The 18,272-nt window shown below is 42.6% G+C and overlaps 1 long non-coding RNA gene across 1 annotated transcript in view; it reads left to right on the forward strand.

Moving 5' to 3' along the window:
- LOC142828043 (uncharacterized) overlaps positions 1-18,272 on the forward strand; it is a 41,211-nt gene that overhangs the window by 11,654 nt on the left and 11,285 nt on the right. The window contains exon 2 of the long non-coding RNA XR_012902966.1: positions 1,414-1,555. This is a non-coding gene — a long non-coding RNA (uncharacterized LOC142828043). The remainder of the gene's footprint in view (positions 1-1,413; positions 1,556-18,272) is intronic.

The following is an 18,272-nucleotide window of genomic DNA, read 5'->3' on the forward strand; positions in this document are numbered from 1 at the left end:
TAACCGGATTGTCAGATGGACAGAGACTCCCTCTCCCTGGCCCATGCTGAACCACATTCCCTCCTCACCAAGTTCCATAATCTCCTCTCCTAGGCACTCTAAAACCCATAGGGGAAATCAAGGGCAGCCTCACATTCAACCCCCAGAGATGTGTTTCAGGAAAAAAAGGTGTCATTCTCACCCGTGTGAGTGCTGAACAGGGGGATTGCAATACACGCCTCCCATCCCCCATCCCGAAGCTCCCGCTCTGAATTCCGTCCTTGCTTTCTTTTGTTCCCTAAATAAAAGTGCATTATTTCTCAACAACAGTATCTTTATTGCTTCTGTTGTATGGGGAGGGGAGAGGTTTAACAGAGGTTACAGACAAGCACACTTAATGCAGGGGGCCTATCGTTAAGGGCAGCATTCGTTACAGTCATATCCCTCTTGGGCCATTCACAAAGCTGTTTTTCAAAGCCTCTCTGATTTACAGTGCCCCTTGAGGTGCCCTCCTTATTGCCATGGTGTCTGATTGCTCATAATTATCGGATAGGTGTTGTGCTTCGATTCCCCACGCTGGTATAACATTTTCTCCTTTACTGTTACAGATATTATGGAGCACACAGCAGGCTGCCACAACAATGGGAATATTGCTTTTGCTGAGATCTAATCTAGTCAATAAACTGTGAAACCTTCCCTTTAAATGCCCAAAAGCACATACTACCACTATTATGCACTTGCTCAGCCTGTAATTGAATCTCTCCTTACTGGGGTTCAGGCTGCCCATGTACAGCTTTATGGATTACTTTTGACATTTCAATGCCTCTGATATTAATTTTCTGGTCCGGGAAGAAAGTTCCATCTTGCAGATTTCCGAAGAGACCAGAGTTCCTAAAGATGTATGCGTCATGCATCTTTCCCAACCATTCTACATTGATGTCAATGAAAAGGTTCTTGTGATCCACCAGTGCTTGCAACATTATCAAGAAATATCCCCTTGCGCTGCTGCTAGGATGGGGATGTGCGTTCCATCTATCGTTCCACCAGAATTAGGGAACCCATTGTGACAAAGTCCTCCACTATATCCTGCACATTTCCCAAAGTCACTGTCCTTCATAGTAGAAAGATATTGATGGCCGTGGCTACTTGGATTGCAACAGCCACAACTGTAGATTTTCCCATTCTAAAGTGATTCCCAACTGACCCATAGCTGTGTGTACCATTGCAAGCTTGCACCGGGCTATTGCCACTCACTTCTCAATGGTCAGAGTGGGTCTCATTCTGGTTTTGCTGTGCTTCAGGGTGGGGAAAAGCAATTTGCAAACTTCCTTAAAAGTGACCTTATGCATATGAAAGTTTTGCAACCACTGCTGATCATTCCATAGCTGTATCACAATGTGGTCCCACAATTTTGTGCTTATCTCATGATACCAGAACCAGCATCTCACTGGGTCAAGAGGATCATCTGCCAATTGCTCAACTCAAGAGCTTCACACAAGTGTCTGTTCATGGCATCCTCAAGTTCTTCCTCACTTCAGTGGGCCCTGGCTAGGCTCTGGACATACTGCAGCATAAGGTAAAAGATGTTTGGTATGATTGACATAGTACTTTGCTGCTGAACAGGGTCTATGGTTGCCCAGCTATGACATCTGCAACCAGGGAAAAAAGGGAGTAGAAAAGATTGTTCATTTCTTCGAAGCCGGGGGGGGGAGGGGAGAGGGCAGTGCAAGGAGAAGGGGAAAGAGATGGGTGAATTATGGATGCTGGCAACATGTATCAAGAACCACCTGCTCCACTGTTTTGGTCCCATTGGGCACTGGGAGCATAACCGAGAATGCAAAGGAGTGGCAGGAACTGTGATATAGCTACCCACAGTGCATCATTGTCAAAGTCGATGGTAGTGACCCCACTGGGGACACACTACATCAAACTATGTCAAACTTTTGCACACAGCAGTAACATGCACATTCGACTTTACAAAATCAAGTGCTAAAGAATCAACCTTAATAAATTCAGTCTTATCTCGTAGTTTAGACAAGGCCTGATTGGCAGTAACTCACCATTAACACTGTGACATATTCAATGTTTCCCCAAGTGGTACCTAATGCTATCTTTTTGAAAACTGCATTAAAAGGAATTCATGAAAAGCCTCAAAACAGTGCAGTGCAATATTTGAAATATTAATTACACTACCAACTATTAAAAATACATGAATGCAGGAACTATAAGGTCTTCATGGACTGAAGAAAACCTGAAATTTTTCTACCATTTATGCATATTTTACAAAATTTGAAGACATTTGCCTAGCTTGAATGATATGATTAACTACATTTCACAGAGCTACAAATGCATTAGCATTAATCTATATTTATACACAGCTTATTCACAAGGTAGTACTCAAAAGCAACTAACTTTGCTTTTACTTAAATAATTGATCAATAAACTACCCAATTAAAACTCTATTAACTTGGATATATTATCCCACTCAGATTTTCAAGAGTCAACAATCTAAGTACTAGGTGACTAATGATTTAAAATTCAGTATACTCTGTAAAACCGGTGGAGTTTTGTTCCTGTCTACCTCCTCAATTCATTCAGTGTGAATGGCAGATTCCTACATAGTGTCAAGTTTCAGATTGCCATGGAAACAAACTAGGAGGCAGTTTCATTAATCATTTAGAGCACAAGAAGGCTAGGTCAGTCTGATTGCAGCATATAGAGTATCATCCTAGCGCCACATGGGACTCAGTTGATTTGAATTAAAAAAGATTAAACTGCCCCTACGACGCCCAACATCATCAGTTTAAGTTCTCATGTAACAGTGGTCTCTGGAGCCACATGGATTAGGAGACTGAAGCTATGCATTTATTTTTCAGGACTCAGTGAAACATTAGATGAGTGCAGGTGTCTGAGGGGAGAAAAGGACAAAGATCACATACAGTTTTTTTATACTTGTTGCTGTTCTTTTGAAACTGGAAACAATAACTCAGTTTTATTTCTCCAGTGGCAGTTACCACTCTTTCTGGCCATGAAATGGGACATTTGTTACCAAATGGTTACAACTTGGTATGAAATATTTGTATGAATCTATTAATCCAAATTTTAGCGCAGAGCTGTAGTGCATAGAAGGGCTTATGTGAATGCTGATGATGTGTTTGTTTGTTTGTTTTTTTCCTGGTGGGGTAAAAATGCATCAAATGAACACTGATGACATTTTAGTTTTACTTGAATTAAGATTTATAGCTCCTGAGAAACTGACTTACAGGCAGCAACAAATCAACATGACTATGAAATAGTTGTATATGTGTACCACAAAACGAGCCCCCCTCCAAAGTACTCGCCTTATTTATGGGTCTCTCCAGTACTTCAAAGAACTTCAGTAACTTAGTCCAGACTGTTTTATTGCTTCATGGAACTAAGACATTTCAAGGGAAAAGTTGTAGGTTACAGTATATTAGGAACTCTTTCTCTTGGGCGGTTAGGAATCCCTTGATGCTATATGAACTGTTGATCTAAAGCTTATTATAGTCTGACTTCCTACAGTATAATTCTTAAATCTTTTAAGTTTTACAGTTTTGTCTTAAATCCCAAATGCTAACCATAAAGTAGAATTATTTGTTCTCAGTAATGGAAAAATATCTGTGACCAGACATAATTAGGCATCATTTAAAGGATTTTCTTGATTTGAAAATTAATTTCAAATTAATTGCTTATTTTAATTTTTAATCATCTGCTTTACACAGCAGTAACTATGCATAATAGAAGGAAAACAAGACAGGTCTAGATTGAAATATCCCAACAGTCTCCTTTAAAACTGCTATTCCACGAGGAGTACAGCTAGTTCGGATTAGAAGCCTAATCCGAACTAGCTACTCCGTGCCGCGCGGCTACATGCGGCACGGGGTTCGAACTAGCCGGCATTTTAAAATGGCGCCAGCCGGCTTTATGCAAATGAAGCCCAGGAAATTCAAATCCCGGGCTTCATTTGCAATTGCGGATGACTACAATTGGGGTTCGAACTAGCGGGGTAGTGTAGACATACCCCATATGAACGTGAACTATTTCCATGTTGGTGTCAGAGTTGTGAAAACACAGAGGCAACTCAAGTTTTCCAACCATTGAAAGATCTAGATTTGCTAATAATTTCTTTCTGCCTTCTTCAGCTTTCAAGATTATGTTGCATCTCTCCCTGTCATTTTTTTCTCTCAACTTTTGATATTTAGGTTCCTTCGTAAGTAAATGCTCTTTTAAAAAAAAGAATAAATGATCCTTTCTCATACACTCCAGGTCAGGGATCATAATAAAAGTCTGGAATAGGACTTTCTCCTCGTGCCACTCCTATTAAGAACAGAATAGGCTTCCTAGGGAAGTCATAACCACAACAGCTATACTGCCATAGCAACAAGGCTTGCTCCTCAGACAACAGAAATGTTTGGTTTCCTTTAGCTGGGCCAAAAGCCAGTCTCCAAAAGGAACCTGATCGCAGCAGCAGATTGCTATGAGTCATATCTTCAATGTGTAATGTTATAACACTCATGTATTTTCTAATAATCTTTGTAATCACTCGTGATTTAAGTCCAAATCTTCTCCCTAGTATACAGCTAGGCTACGTCTAGACTGGCATGATTTTCCGGAAATGCTTTTAACGGAAAAGTTTTCCATTAAAAGCATTTTCGGAACAGAGCGTCTAGATTGGCACGGACGCTTTTCCACAAAAGCACTTTTTGTGGAAAAGCGTCCGTGCCAATCTATATGCGCTTTTCCACAAAAAAGCCCCGATCACCATTTTCACGATCGGGGCTTTTTTGCAGAAAACAAATCTGGGCTGTCTACACTGGCCCTTTTGCGCAAAAGCTTTGCGCAAAAGGACTTTTGCCCAAATGGGAGCGCATAGTATTTCTGCAAGAAGCACTGATTTCTTACAGTAGGAAGTCAGTGCTTTTGCGGAAATTCAAGTGGCAAGTGTAGACAGCTGCCAAGTTTTTCCGGAAAAGCGGCTGATTTTCCGGAAAAACTGGCCAGTCTAGACACAGCCCTAAAGTATATTAGCTGTGTGCAAGGAGGTAAGGGGATGGAAACTTCAGGACTTGCCCTAATATCTACCGTACAAATATCTTTCCATGGGGATTGGTGGAAGCAGGCATTGCACATGGCCTATCTGTAGCCTCCTTCTATCCTAGAGAAGAAGGATGTCTTTGTGCTGTGCTGTGTGTAGGAATTGTGGATGCTTTGCAAGGGCTCCACAAATTATGCTTGCTCCCCAGTCCCAGTCCCTGGCATGGCTCTAGTTCTGCAGAGTGCATACCTTCTCCCACCAGGTAGAGATGGCAGGATTTTCCTCAAAAGTTCAATTGCCCTTTGATTTGTCTTGGCCTCTATTTCCTCTAGATCAGAAGGTTATGGTAAAGGTCATCAGAAGATGCATTTGTTCTTAAATTGGAGTTCTATTTTGAAAAGTGAATATTCTTACTTATCAGAGCAGCTGACTTTCTATAGCATATCTGCTAACTTCAATGGTAAAAATATGTTTTTGCTGCCCTTTTATTCCTTTTAGCATTGCAGAGCAAACAAAGCCAAGAGGAAATGAGCTGCGTGGATTCTATGCTTTTTTGTGAATGATCAACAGAATTATTTAATAGGCTCCAATTAGTCACATCTGTGCAAAACCACTGACAGTAATATGATTGTGCTAGTGTTGCTGAAGCAATAATTTGAAGGCAGCAGAGTTCCAGGCATATCACTGAGAACATAAATTGTCCTTCACATCCTTTAATAATTGAGATATTGCACAAGAAGGATGATATTTAGGTTAAAGTTTGAAAAGCTAGAAGTTAGAAAATTAGAAAGAAAAGAATAATTTTCATTGTAAACTGAACAAATTTGACAGAAATTATTGAGAGGAAATAGATATGCAAATGTCATTTTATAGAATTATTTCAGAGCACAGGCATTGTGTATAGTCAGATGTGTGTATAATCATATTACATATAGGGTGTGTTATTCTACAAACTACAGTCATATTACCCCCAAGAATTAATACAGACAGTATACAGGCAGTCCCCGACTTACGCGGATGCGACTTATGTCGGATCCGCAGTTACGAACCGGGCTTTTCTCGCCCCGGAGGACATGGACTGTGGGACCTCGCGGTCCCACCGCCTGTGTACTCCGGGGCGAGAAAAGCTGCTCCACGTCTCCCTGGTCTGCAGACCAGGAAGACGCGGAGCAAAGCCGCAGAGGGGCTCAGGCAGCCGGGCAGCCCAGGGAGATGGGGAGCAAAGCCTCGGAGCACGCCAGCAGTGGGACAGCGCGGCGCGCCTGGACAGTCCTGCTGCCCGCATGCTCTGCGGCTTTGCTCCGCGTCTCCCAGGTCAGCAGACCAGGGAGACGGAGCAAAGCCGTGGAGGACTTGGGCGTCCGGCCACCCCCATCTCCCTGGTCTGCTGGGGGGGGCGTGCAGCTAGTGCCCCCCCCCCAGCAGACCAGGCTTTTCTTGTCTACCCCTGAGGTAGAGCAGCTGGGGGCTGCTGGGTTGGTCCCGCAGCGCCGCTCCGGACCAACCCGGCAGCACCCCAGCTGCTCTGCCCCAGGAGTCCTGATTCAGCTGCTGCTGGTCAGTTTCAGCAGCGGCTGAATCAGGACCTGAGGCAGAGCAGCTGGGGTGCTGCTGGGTTGCTCCAGTAGCGCCGAAGAGCCGTGATACTGGAGCAACCCAGCAGCACCCCAGCTGCTCTGCCCCAGGCGTCCCAAGTCAGCCGCTGCTGAAACTGACCAGCGGCTGACTACAGGAAGCCCGAGGCAGAGTTGCTCTGCCCCAGGCTTCCTGGAATCAGCCGCTGATCAGTTTCAGCAGCAGCTGACTTGGGGACGCCTGGGTTTCTTAAGTTGAATCTGTATGTAAGTCAGAACTGGCGTCCAGATTCAGCCATGGTTGAAACTGATCAGTTTCAGCAGCGGCTGACGCCAGTTCCGACTTACATACAGATTCAACTTAAGAACAAACCTACAGTCTCTATCTTGTACGTAACCCGGGGACTGCCCGTATTCCAAATCTTCATGATAGACACAATATTGAAAAGGATTAAATGGCAAGGTTTTAGGTTTTCTGGTGCTTACTGCCTCTCAGCAAAACATTTCAGTAGTAGGAAATTTTATTGTGAGAAATATGCCCACTTGATCCTTTTAGGTCAGTGGTTCTCAAACTTTAACAACCCAGGTATCCTTTCACAAATAGGTCAAATTTTGTGCCCTCACCCCCAAACCAATATTTCCAGGGATTTTCTCCTTTATTTGATCATAATTATAAAATCAGTGATCTTGGAAATATAATTTTTCTGATATGCTTATTATACACTATTCTTCGTTATGATTTATCAGTATTATAGTATTAATTTTATTACATAATGAAAATGGCAACTCTCTTCCAAGGTTTCACTTTTGTAGCTAGTAGAACTTTGAGTAAGCCTATTATAAGACAAGGTTCCTGTGTTTCATCAGGGAGTATCAGATGTGACGGTATTTAAGAAATCATGTCAGACAAAGAGTTGCATGCATTCAGGTCTTGAGGAGACCAAGTAAACAATGCATGACTACAATAAACCTTAAACTTGTTCTTTATCATAATTTTAAAAATAACAACGGTCACCTATTTAGTTTTAAAAACAGAAATAAATAGCCATCTCCGTTTCTCATAAGGAATCTTGAAAATTACATGTCTCAGTGTGATGGACATGCTTGCTTTGATTTGCGTAGCTCTTGGAAGTGTAGAACTATTGGAGGAAGTAGAAATCTCAGGTCTGATTCAGCATTGCGTCTGCTTCTGCTTTGGCTTTCAGATGTGCATACGAGGAAAATGCTTTATAGAAAATGGTAACAAAACTGTAGTAAGGTTTTTTGTCAGAAGGGGGTACTTGTTTCTTTAAACTCAGCCAAAAGTTGATCAATAACAGATTTCTGAAATGCCTTTGCAGCTCATAATCACAGGAGCTCTCAATCAATTTCTCTTTTTTTCTCGGTGCTCAGTATCTGTGTTGAGAAAGTCATTATCACCTAGTATAGCTGGGAAGTATTTCCTGAACATTGTGCAAAGTCCTTTTAGGTGTGCAGTTATATTGGTTTTAGTTTATGTTCTGACAGAAAATCATGAACAGAACTGAAACACACAGTTTTGATGGTTTTCCAAACACTTTTTGCAAAAGTGCAACTTCTTTATCATGGATTCAGCTCAGTTTTGCACATTGAAAACTGTTATATTGAATCCTTGAAGAGATAAATTTAGTTAACTATTCCTTGAGAACAGGTCTGCAAAATAAACTAGGCTTTGGAGCCAGACAGGATTTACCAGACAGCTGGTGAGGTGGAAAGGATGGCCGTTGCAAAAACTAGTTTTTCTGTTCTAAGCTCAGACAAGTGCACAATGATTTTGCCCCATGAGAGCCATCTACCTTCGGTTTGGGTCAACAGACAATTGTGTAGGCTACTCATTTCTTCACAAAGCATGTGAAATATTGTGGAATTTGTTGGCTGTGATTTTATGAAATTCACCATTTTCACTTCATGGTCCAGAACTTCAGTCCCTCAGACATGCATTTTTCCACAAGGGTTTGTCGACGGATACTGCAAAGAGACCAAGAGATGTTTGATGCAACCTTTTTGTTAGAGCTACAAATCCAGTTTATTTCCCCATCATTGATGTGACCCCATCAGTGGAAATATCTAGGCAATGAGACCAATCTATTTCCTTTTCCTGAAAATATGTATTAGCCTGATTGAAGATATCCTCTCGATTGTACATTCTTTCAAAATTCTGCAAAACATACCTTCATTCACATTATGTACAAACAGTAGCAAAATAGATTGATTAGCAACATCATTTGATTAACATCATATGCTATCCAACTGTATAGCATAATATGGACTATTTTTATGTACCGTATTTTCCGGTGTATAAGGCGACTGGGCGTATAAGACGACCCCCTAGTTTTCTAGTTAAAACATAGGTTTTCGCCTATACTCGCCGTATAAGACTACCCCCCCTTAAGAGGCCAACCGGCAGCGCCCCAGCTGCTCTGCCCCAGGGTCCACAACAAAAGCCTGGTCTGCTGCGGGGGGGGGGGTGCACTAGCTGCGCCCCCCCCCCCCCCCAAGCAGACCAGGGACACGGGGAGCAAAGCCGCAGCGGCAGCAGGGTGCCGCGCCTCTGAGGCTTTGCTCTGGCAGACCAGGAAGATGGAGCAAAGCCACGGAGGGGCTCCGGCAGCGGGGCAGCCCAGGTGCACCTGGGCTGCCCCGCTGCCCGAGCCCCTCCGTGGCTTTGCAAAGCCTTGGGGGAAGCCGGCAGCGGGACAGCCCAGACGTGCCGCGGCTGTCCCGCTGCCGGCGTCCTCAGAGGCTTTGCTCCCGGTGTCCCTGGTCTGCTGGAGACAGTCCCCAGCAGACCAGGGGCACCGGTAGCAAAGCCGCAGCCGCGGCGGGGTCCCACCAGAGCAAAGCCTCAGAGGTGCGGGACCCCGCCGCGGCTGCAGCTTTGCTACCGGTGCCCCTGGTCTGCTGGGGACCGTCTCCAGCCAACCAGGGACACCGAGGGCAAAGCCTCTGAGGACGCCGGCAGCGGGACAGCCCCTCTGTGGCTTTGCTCCGCGTCTTCCTGGTCTGCAGACCAGGGAGACACGGAGCAGCTTGTACTCCGGGGCAAGAAAAGACCCGTTCGTACCTGCAAGTCGGGGACTGCCTGTATGTTTATACCCGGCGTATAAGACGACCCCCGATTTTTGGGGGATGTTTTTTAGTATAAAAATTCGTCTTATACGCCGGAAAATACGGTAGTTTCTGCATTACATGTCATTCATTCTTCGCAACAATGCATTTTTGGATAAAGGTACCTATATCAATCCTTTTTTGCAGACTTTTTTCTGAGCATTGAACAATGAACTATGTCTTTTATATGTGACCCAATCAAGCTCTCAGCTATGGTATGAGTTTCTGTTGCTCTTACTACTTGATAGCTCATTCCATATGACTCGTGAAGTGCATTTTTATCATCAGTATTGGCTTTCCACTCCTCTGACTTTTGCTTAAAAAAATCAACAGGTTTGTTGCATTATGTGGGATGCCTAGTTTGTAAGTGGTGCCAGAGCAGAGGTTTGAGGTTGCTGTTTGCTGGAACGTTACCACAAATTATGCACTGTGGTTTTGAACAGTCTTGATCACCAATACATGGAAAGCCATGTTATATATGATGGTTCTCATATTTTCTTTTCTTTATAAGTGACTTTCCAGGACCATCATGATCATTTGACTTAGATTTTCCACACTTTGGACTTGACAAAACGTTAGCTGAAGTGGAACATTCATTTGTGTCTTTCCACTTTCTGTTTTCAGCCTCTTGTCCATTATGGGTGTACAATAGTTTAAACAAAAATAACACATTCAGAACACTAACAAATGAACAAACTAGTAAATGAGAAGCCCCAGACAAAATTCAGCATTGTTAATTATATCCTACCCAACTAAAATTCTGCCATGCTTTCTCTTCATTTGCTATGCTGAATTGTCGTGTACAGTAGAATGTCTATGTGCTGTTTAAAGGCTATTAGCTTCTACATCCAAAGGAGCTGTATATAAGTCATAGTTAAATTAGTTGTCGTCTCCTGAAGCTTGCTGATTACTTTCAAATCATCAGATGAATGCTGCAGTTATCATCACCAGTAGAGTTTTACACTAATCTGATCAAAAGATAGGCATAGGAAGTTAAGTCGTCAAAACTTTAACACTGCTTCCACAGTTACAGGGAGTCACTTAAAAATGATGGTAATGACCAAACAAAATCCATCATATTTGGTTATCTGTTCTTTTGCCTGAAAATATACAAATTGGGATTGCTATATTCTGAGTAGGATCTGTTAAAATCTCTTGTGATAATAAACTAACTAAAGACATAATAATAAATCACTCATATACTGATTAATCCTCTTGAGAACTGTAGGATAATTTTTCTCCCAACCGATTTCCTGAGATACCATGTTGGTAGCTGCACTTCAGTTTACATAGTGTCTCAAGACACTTCATAAATCCCTAAAGGTTTTTAAGCCCTGGCTTGACAAAGCCCTGGCTGGGAGGATTTAGTGGGGATTGGGCCTGCTTTTAGCAAGTTAGTCTTGATGACTTCCTGAGGTCTCTTCCAACCCCTATGATTCTATGGTTCTATGATAAATAGCTTATTAATGGCTTATTATTGCAATAGAAAGCTGGCATATGAAATAATGGAAAGGAAATGAGACTACATTTTTATGGAGAAATGCTACTGTGCAAATAGACCCTAGTCTACTGTAATTTATGTCAAGTCTTTACTAAAGTAAAAGTCCCATTGAAGTGAAGGGACGAAACCCTGGGGCATTTTTAGCATATATAAACTGAAAGTAATGTAAAAATGGTGTGTTGGCCATGTGTCATATTCATAAATTCCAAAGCCAGAAGGAACCATTGTGATCATCTAGTCTGGTCTCCTGCATGGTACAGGCCATATAGTGCAGATCTTTTAGAAAAATATCCAACCTTGATTTAAAAATTGTCTGAGATGAAGACTCCACAATCGCCCTTGGTAAATTGTTAATTATTCTCATTGTTAACAATGTGCACATTAATTCTAACCGGAATGTGTCTACCTTCAGCTTTCAGCCACTGGATCATGTTATACATTACTGAGCTAGATTGAAGAGCTCTTTATTAAATATTTGCTCCCCATGTAGGTGCTTACAGACTGTATTCAAGTAACTGCTTAACCTGCTATTTGTTATGCTAAATACATTGAACTCCTTGAGGCCATGTCTACACTAGGAGATTATTTCGAATTTACTAAGTTCAGCTTCTGGGCACCCAGTTTTACAAATTCGAAGTTCCATGTCCTCACTACGGGGAAGAATCGAATGGAGTCCAAGGCAGGCTCTGTTCATGTGGATGCACTACCTTTGACCCAGAGCTCCAGAAAGCACTCTGGGGAGCTATGGGAGGCCTCTTGGAGGCCAATTATTTTGAAATAGTAGCACCAGAGCATCCACACTAACATTATTTTGGACACACAAGTTTGGGAATAGTGTTATTCCTCTGGAGACGTAGGACTACAGAGTTCAAATTCTGAAGTCCCTTATTCTAGAATAATGGGCTTGATAGTATGGATGCATCACTTTACATTTGACCTTAGGGGGCTAACTTTGGACTAAGGTCCTAGTGTAGACGAGCCCTGAGTCTATCACTATAAGACATAACTTCTAATCATTCTCACAGCTCTTCTCTGAATCCTTTCCCACTTATCAACATCCTTCTTAAATTGTGGACAGCACCCAGTATTCCAGCGGCAGTTGCACCCATGCCAAATACAGAAGTAAAATAACCTCTACTTGATATTCTCCTGGTTATGCCTCCAAGAACTGAATTGCCCCTTTTGGCTATAGCATCACACTGGCAGCTCACAATCAGCTGATTATCCAGGGGTTAGGGTGGGGGAGTGCAGAAGTCAGGGTGGGGGCTGGGAGTGTGTAGGGGTAAGTGCGGGGCAGTGTTCCCACTAAGCTGCGTGGCAGCACAGCTTCACAGGTGATTAATTAGCCCGGCCCAGTCAGAGGTTCAGTGCTGGGTGCATGGAGCTGACTGACTGGGTGGGGCTGTTTAATCACTGTGAAGCTGTGCTGCCACTCAGTTCAGAGGAAACACTGTTGCGGGGGCAAGAGCAGCATATCAGGGGATGAGGAGGCAGCAGCTGCACATACCAGGTCCATGTTGTTTTTCTTCTCCTTCCTCTGATGATTAAGGAGTAAGGGGAAAAGTCCAGAGCATGCTGTACTCCTCTCCCCACTGGCTGCCCAGGGGAGGGGCAGAGGAAGAATGCAGCATGCTGTGCATTTTTCCCTCCCTCCCTAATCATCAGAGGAAGGAGAAGAAGAGGAACAGGGACCTGGTATGTGCAACTGACCCCCCCCTCACCCCCCAATGGGGGTGGAGAGACTCAGAGCTGCAGCAGTCCCAGCCAGCCTCCAGCCAGCCCTTTTAACCTACTTGTCTGCCTGTTTCTGGGCATGGCAACCTACAGGAAGCCCTGGGAGATGGGGCAGGATGCTCCCAGCCTTCCCATTTCAGTTTAGTGCTCCAGCCATCCAGCTTCTTGCTAAAGTATCACACCGGGGTGCACCACCTCACTTTCACTGCTGGGCACAACGTTAGTTTTCTTCTACTCTTCAGTGTTTTGACTTATTGAGTCCCACAAGCTCCTCAACCAGATTTTTTAAAACTCTTGAAAGCAAGTTATTCAGCCCTGCTGATTTTAAAATGTCTAACCTTAGTAGCTGTTGAGATACTAGTGGAATGGAAAGTGTGTTATTAGATTATATGACTGCATCATCTGCTTTTTCTCAAACATAGAACACAAATTATTTATTGAAGATTTCTGTCTTTTCTGCATCATTATTGATAATTTTGTCATTTCTATTTAGTAATGGAACATTACCATTGTTAGGATCCATTTATTCCTAATATACTTAAAAAACTCACCTTGTTGCCATTAACTTTGCTAATCAGAGAGTTCTTCTTGTATTTCTTTGCTTCCCTTATTGATTTTCTGTAATTCCCAGCATTTGATTTATATTAATTACTGTTAACTATCCCTTTCTTCCCCTTGTCATATATTAGTTCTTTATTGTTTATAGCTGCTTTTGCTTCCCCTCTAAATCTGGTCAATTTTTGAACCAATATGGCTTTTTTCCACAAATGTGGCTTTTTAGGCATCTAGTATAGTGTTATGAACAAGTCACCATAATTGTTCACATCTTTCTGATTAAACTTTTCCTCATAGCTAATTTGTTTCAAAATTGTTTTCAGCTTTGTGAAACTGGCCCTTTTAAAGCAGTAAGGGTATGTCTAGACTACATGACTCCGTTGATGGAGCCATGTAGATGAGTTTACTAGACATAGGAAAATGAAGTGGTGATTTAAATAATCGCCACTTCATTTACATCAAAATGGCTGCCGTGCTGTGCCGATCAGTTGTTTGGCGGCACAGCGGGGCAGTCTGGATGCTCCACAGTCGATAAGGGAAGCCTTTGTCGAACGCTCTGTTAAACCTCATTTCACGAGGCATGTCGGAGTGGTCACAACTACTGCATCCCTTCTAAAATAGTGGCACCTATTGTCTAGCTGTGTTAGTTGAGGCAAAGGATACCACATGATGGTTTTCATGGAGCAAACCCAATATACCCAGGGTATGCTCAGGTTCCCAGTATTTGGCTCAGTGGGTGCTCTGCCTTTGAAGACTGCAGAATTTGTACTAATGGCACTTTGGCTTGAGTAAAGTGTGCTATCATGACCTTTGAGGGTACACTTGGTACCAAACAGCTCCCACCAAAGTCAGTCAATGGGAGTTTTACTTTGGTGGGAGCAGAGTTAAGGCACGCTGAATGCTTTTGGAAAATCCACTCTCTGTGCTCCAGCGGAATAGTGAAAGGCTCTAAAAGGCACATCAGAGGCAAGAATTTTTATCATGTATGGACATGACAGCTTAGCTTATAGAATACTTTGTCTAAACTAGGTCCAACAACATGACTACAAAATTAGTAAGTACATTTTTGGCAAGTAATAGGTCACATTATCTGCAGATTGTTCATCACAGCATTAAGGCCTATATGAGACATGTTCTTTGTTCTAGAGATTAGTTTTCACTTCTGCTTGGGCAGAGCTTCAGTTTACATATTTGTCTGACAAATGTCACAGTATTTCTCCTGAATGAGTCTGTCCTTTCACCCAAGGGAGGAAACTCCCACAAAATGTAATCCGTTGACCCTAGAAAGGAGTAAAATAACAATTGAGACTGTCTTGGATAATGAGTGTGAGGAGTGCTTTCAAGATAACAAGTATTTATTATCACTCCTCTCAGCAGCCAAGTTTGCTATTGTATTTTAAAGTGCTACTTATGCCTCATGATAAATATTGAAAAGGCCTTTTTTTGTTGATGTCTTTGAAGTCTGGGCAGTCTTTCATAAGCCCTATATCTACATACAATAGACTAACTAAACGAAGGGTTGGCAACCTTTGACTCTCTCAGAGTAATCTGCTGGCCATTTTGCTGATGTTGACCATCCTCAGGCACAGCCCCTGCAGCTCCCAGTGGTTGCAGTTCGATGTTCATGGCCAATGGGAGCTGCAGGAAGCAGTGCAGGCTGCAGGAATGTGGGCAGGCTTTGCACTCCCTGGATTTATGAGGAATCCAGTCTTCTACTTTGATGACTGTTCCTGGACAATGCAGAAAGTGCTCAGGTGTGGAGGGATGCTCCTTCCCCATCTCTCTGTCCTGTCCTTTACTCTCCTAGCTACAGCAGCGTAAGGGCCACACACGATCTAGCCTTTTATTCTTACAGTGATCTTTTTCTTATCATTGCCTGGATTAAAAAGAGTGATTTGTAACATTTTTTGTTTTGCCTCTTACAAAAGTAACTCGAAGCAAAGCCATGTTCTTAATAGTATTTTCTACTTGCTGTCACAATTTAAATAAACAAGATATAAATAGTATTCCTCTTGTCATCACATTTGATTGTATCATCACATTTGCTAATATTTCCTAATTTAAAAAAGAAATTGGCAACTATTGTGTAACACACATCATAACTAAGTGTGTTAGGTCTGACATTAGGACTTATTGAAGCCAATGGAAAGCCTCCCTTTGACTTTGTGATTTAAATCAGGCCCTTAGTACCAGAATAGAAAACACATAAAAAGGGAAAGGCCAAAAGGTTTCCAGACTTTTGGGTTCTATTCCTTTGCCCTTTCCATCTATTTAGTGCTCTGTAATGGCTCCTTCTGTGCCACTGAGCACAATGGAATTTGGAATCCAATGTGCCCATTTGGGCAGGAGGAGTGGGAGAGCTTATTTCTTATATTTTAGGTTTAAAATGATACTTTTTATTGGTCTGGTGAACAAAGTGCTTGATACAAATAGACCAAAAAATGAGTAATTTGTATGTGTATTGCCTTGATCATCGGGCTCATCGGGTAGAGTTCAATGGCTCAATGTCTGGCTGGCAGCTGGTATCGAGCGGAATGCCCCGAGAGTCAGTTTTGGGGCCGGTTTTGTTTCACGTCATTATCAATGACCTGGATGAGAGGATGGATTGAAACCTCAGCAAGTTCACGGATGGCACTAAGATAGGGGGAAAGGAAGATATACTAGAGGGAACAGATAGGGTCCAGAGTGACCTAGACAAATTGGAGGATTGAACCAAAAGAAATTAGATGAGGTTCAACAAAAGAATCTGATGAAGGAACAGAAGAATCACAAGCACTACTTCAGGCTGGGGTCTGACTGGCTGAGCACCAGTTTGGCAGAAAAGGACCTGAGGATTACAGTGGATGAGAAGATGGAGATGAGTCAGCAGTGTGTCTTTGTACCCAGGAAGGCTAACGGCATACAAGTTTGCATTAGTAGGAGCATTGCCAACAGATCTAAGGAAGTGATTATTCCCCTTTATTCAGCACTGGTGAGGTCATATCTGGAGTACTGCATCCAATTCTGGGGCCCCCATTACAGAAAGGGTGCGGACACATTGGAGAAAGTCCAGCGGAGGGCAAAAGAAAATGATTAAGGGTGCCGTGCATATGACTTAAGAGAGGCTGAAGTATTTGATTTTATTTAGTCTACAGAAGAGTGAGGGGAGATTTGATATCAGTCTTGAACTATCTGAAGGGGTGTTCCAAAGAGAACAGAGAGAGGCTGTTCTCGGTGGGGTGACAGATGACAGAACACGGAGCAGTGGTCTCAAGTTGTAGTGGTGGGGGGGAGGGGTCTATGTTGAATATTAGGAAAAACCATTTCATCAGGAGGCTGGTGAAGCACTGGAATGGGTTACCTAGGGAGGTGATGGAATCTCCATTCCTAGACGTTTTTAAGTCCCAGTTTGACAAAGCCCTGCCTGGGATGGCTTAGTTAGGATTGGTCCTGCTTTTAGCATGGGTTTGGACTTGATGACCTCCTGAGGTCTCTTCCAACCCTATGATTCTATGATTTACATCTGAAAAATAACTTATTTATGCCCTTTTTAAAATTGGCAAATTTAGTGTCAACTTTCAGCCAAATGGGATTAAATAGTGCATCTTGTCATAGAGAAGCTATCTGATAGAGTATCACAAAATAAAAGGAACATAAGATGTCACTTTGATTATAATTAATGTAGGTGATAACTAACTATATGTACACTGCCGTTCCTGAACATCTAGCCCATTGTTCACGTGCCACCTATCTTCAACTTGTGAGCCTAAGTACACAATAAATAGAATACTTGTGTCATCAGAACTAAAACCAAGCTGACATTCCTAATACCTCATTTGGTGTAAATCAGGAGTAATTCTGAAATCAATGAAGTTGCATCAGTGTAAAACCTTTATTTTCTCTCACCTCCCCTCTGCCTCAGAAGGAAAGCTGTCTGGTGGAAATAGAGATTGCACATTGTCATTTAAAATGGTAACAGATATTGGAGAGGACAATTGCATTTTTAAATTAAATCAAGTATTTCAATCCTGAGCTAGATCAAGCTTACACTCTGTGCAGATCACAGGATGGAAAGGCAACAAATACATTCCCCCAAACATTAGCCTGACTAAGGGGGCAGTGTGATTTATGATGGCAAGTCATGTTGGCCTGAATGGGCTCCTAATCCTCAACCTACAGGCTGAGGATCAGGCAGATCCTAATGCATTCTCTCCCTGACCCTCCTGCTCACACAGCAGTCTCTTCTGTCTCCCAACATGTCCCAAAAGGTCTGATTTTTAAAAAATATTGGACAGAGAGCTGAATATTTGACTATCCCCTAGTATTTCCACTTTGCACTGGCATTTGTACCTGAAAAGCTCTATTGGACTGAGAATGTTTTGATTATAAAAGACTCCATTGTATCTAAGATATTGTGATGCATTTTCATCTGTTTGCACTTTACTCTGCCATTTTGGCCTTGGTCTTCTGCTAGACAGGTTTGAAATTATGCATGTTCAAGTGAATGGTGAGTGAAGGGGAACTTCAGCTTGAATTCATGAGATCATGGCTGCATGGCCAACAAATTATTCTTCCTTTACCTGTGGGGAAGTGCATGGTAAAGTGTCTCATTACTATGGTGATTAAGTTCTTGTCTCCCCAGACAAGCCCATTCTTCAATTAAGTTCTCTGCTTTAAGATTGCACACTTGTAAGTAAGGAAACAGGATGAGACCAGTCATCATTCAATAGAAGATTCAGAACATCACCTTATTGGTTCCCATCTTCAG

The sequence above is a fragment of the Pelodiscus sinensis genome, chromosome 3 (genome assembly GCF_049634645.1).
Source record: "Pelodiscus sinensis isolate JC-2024 chromosome 3, ASM4963464v1, whole genome shotgun sequence".
NCBI classification, from domain to species: Eukaryota; Metazoa; Chordata; order Testudines; family Trionychidae; genus Pelodiscus; species Pelodiscus sinensis.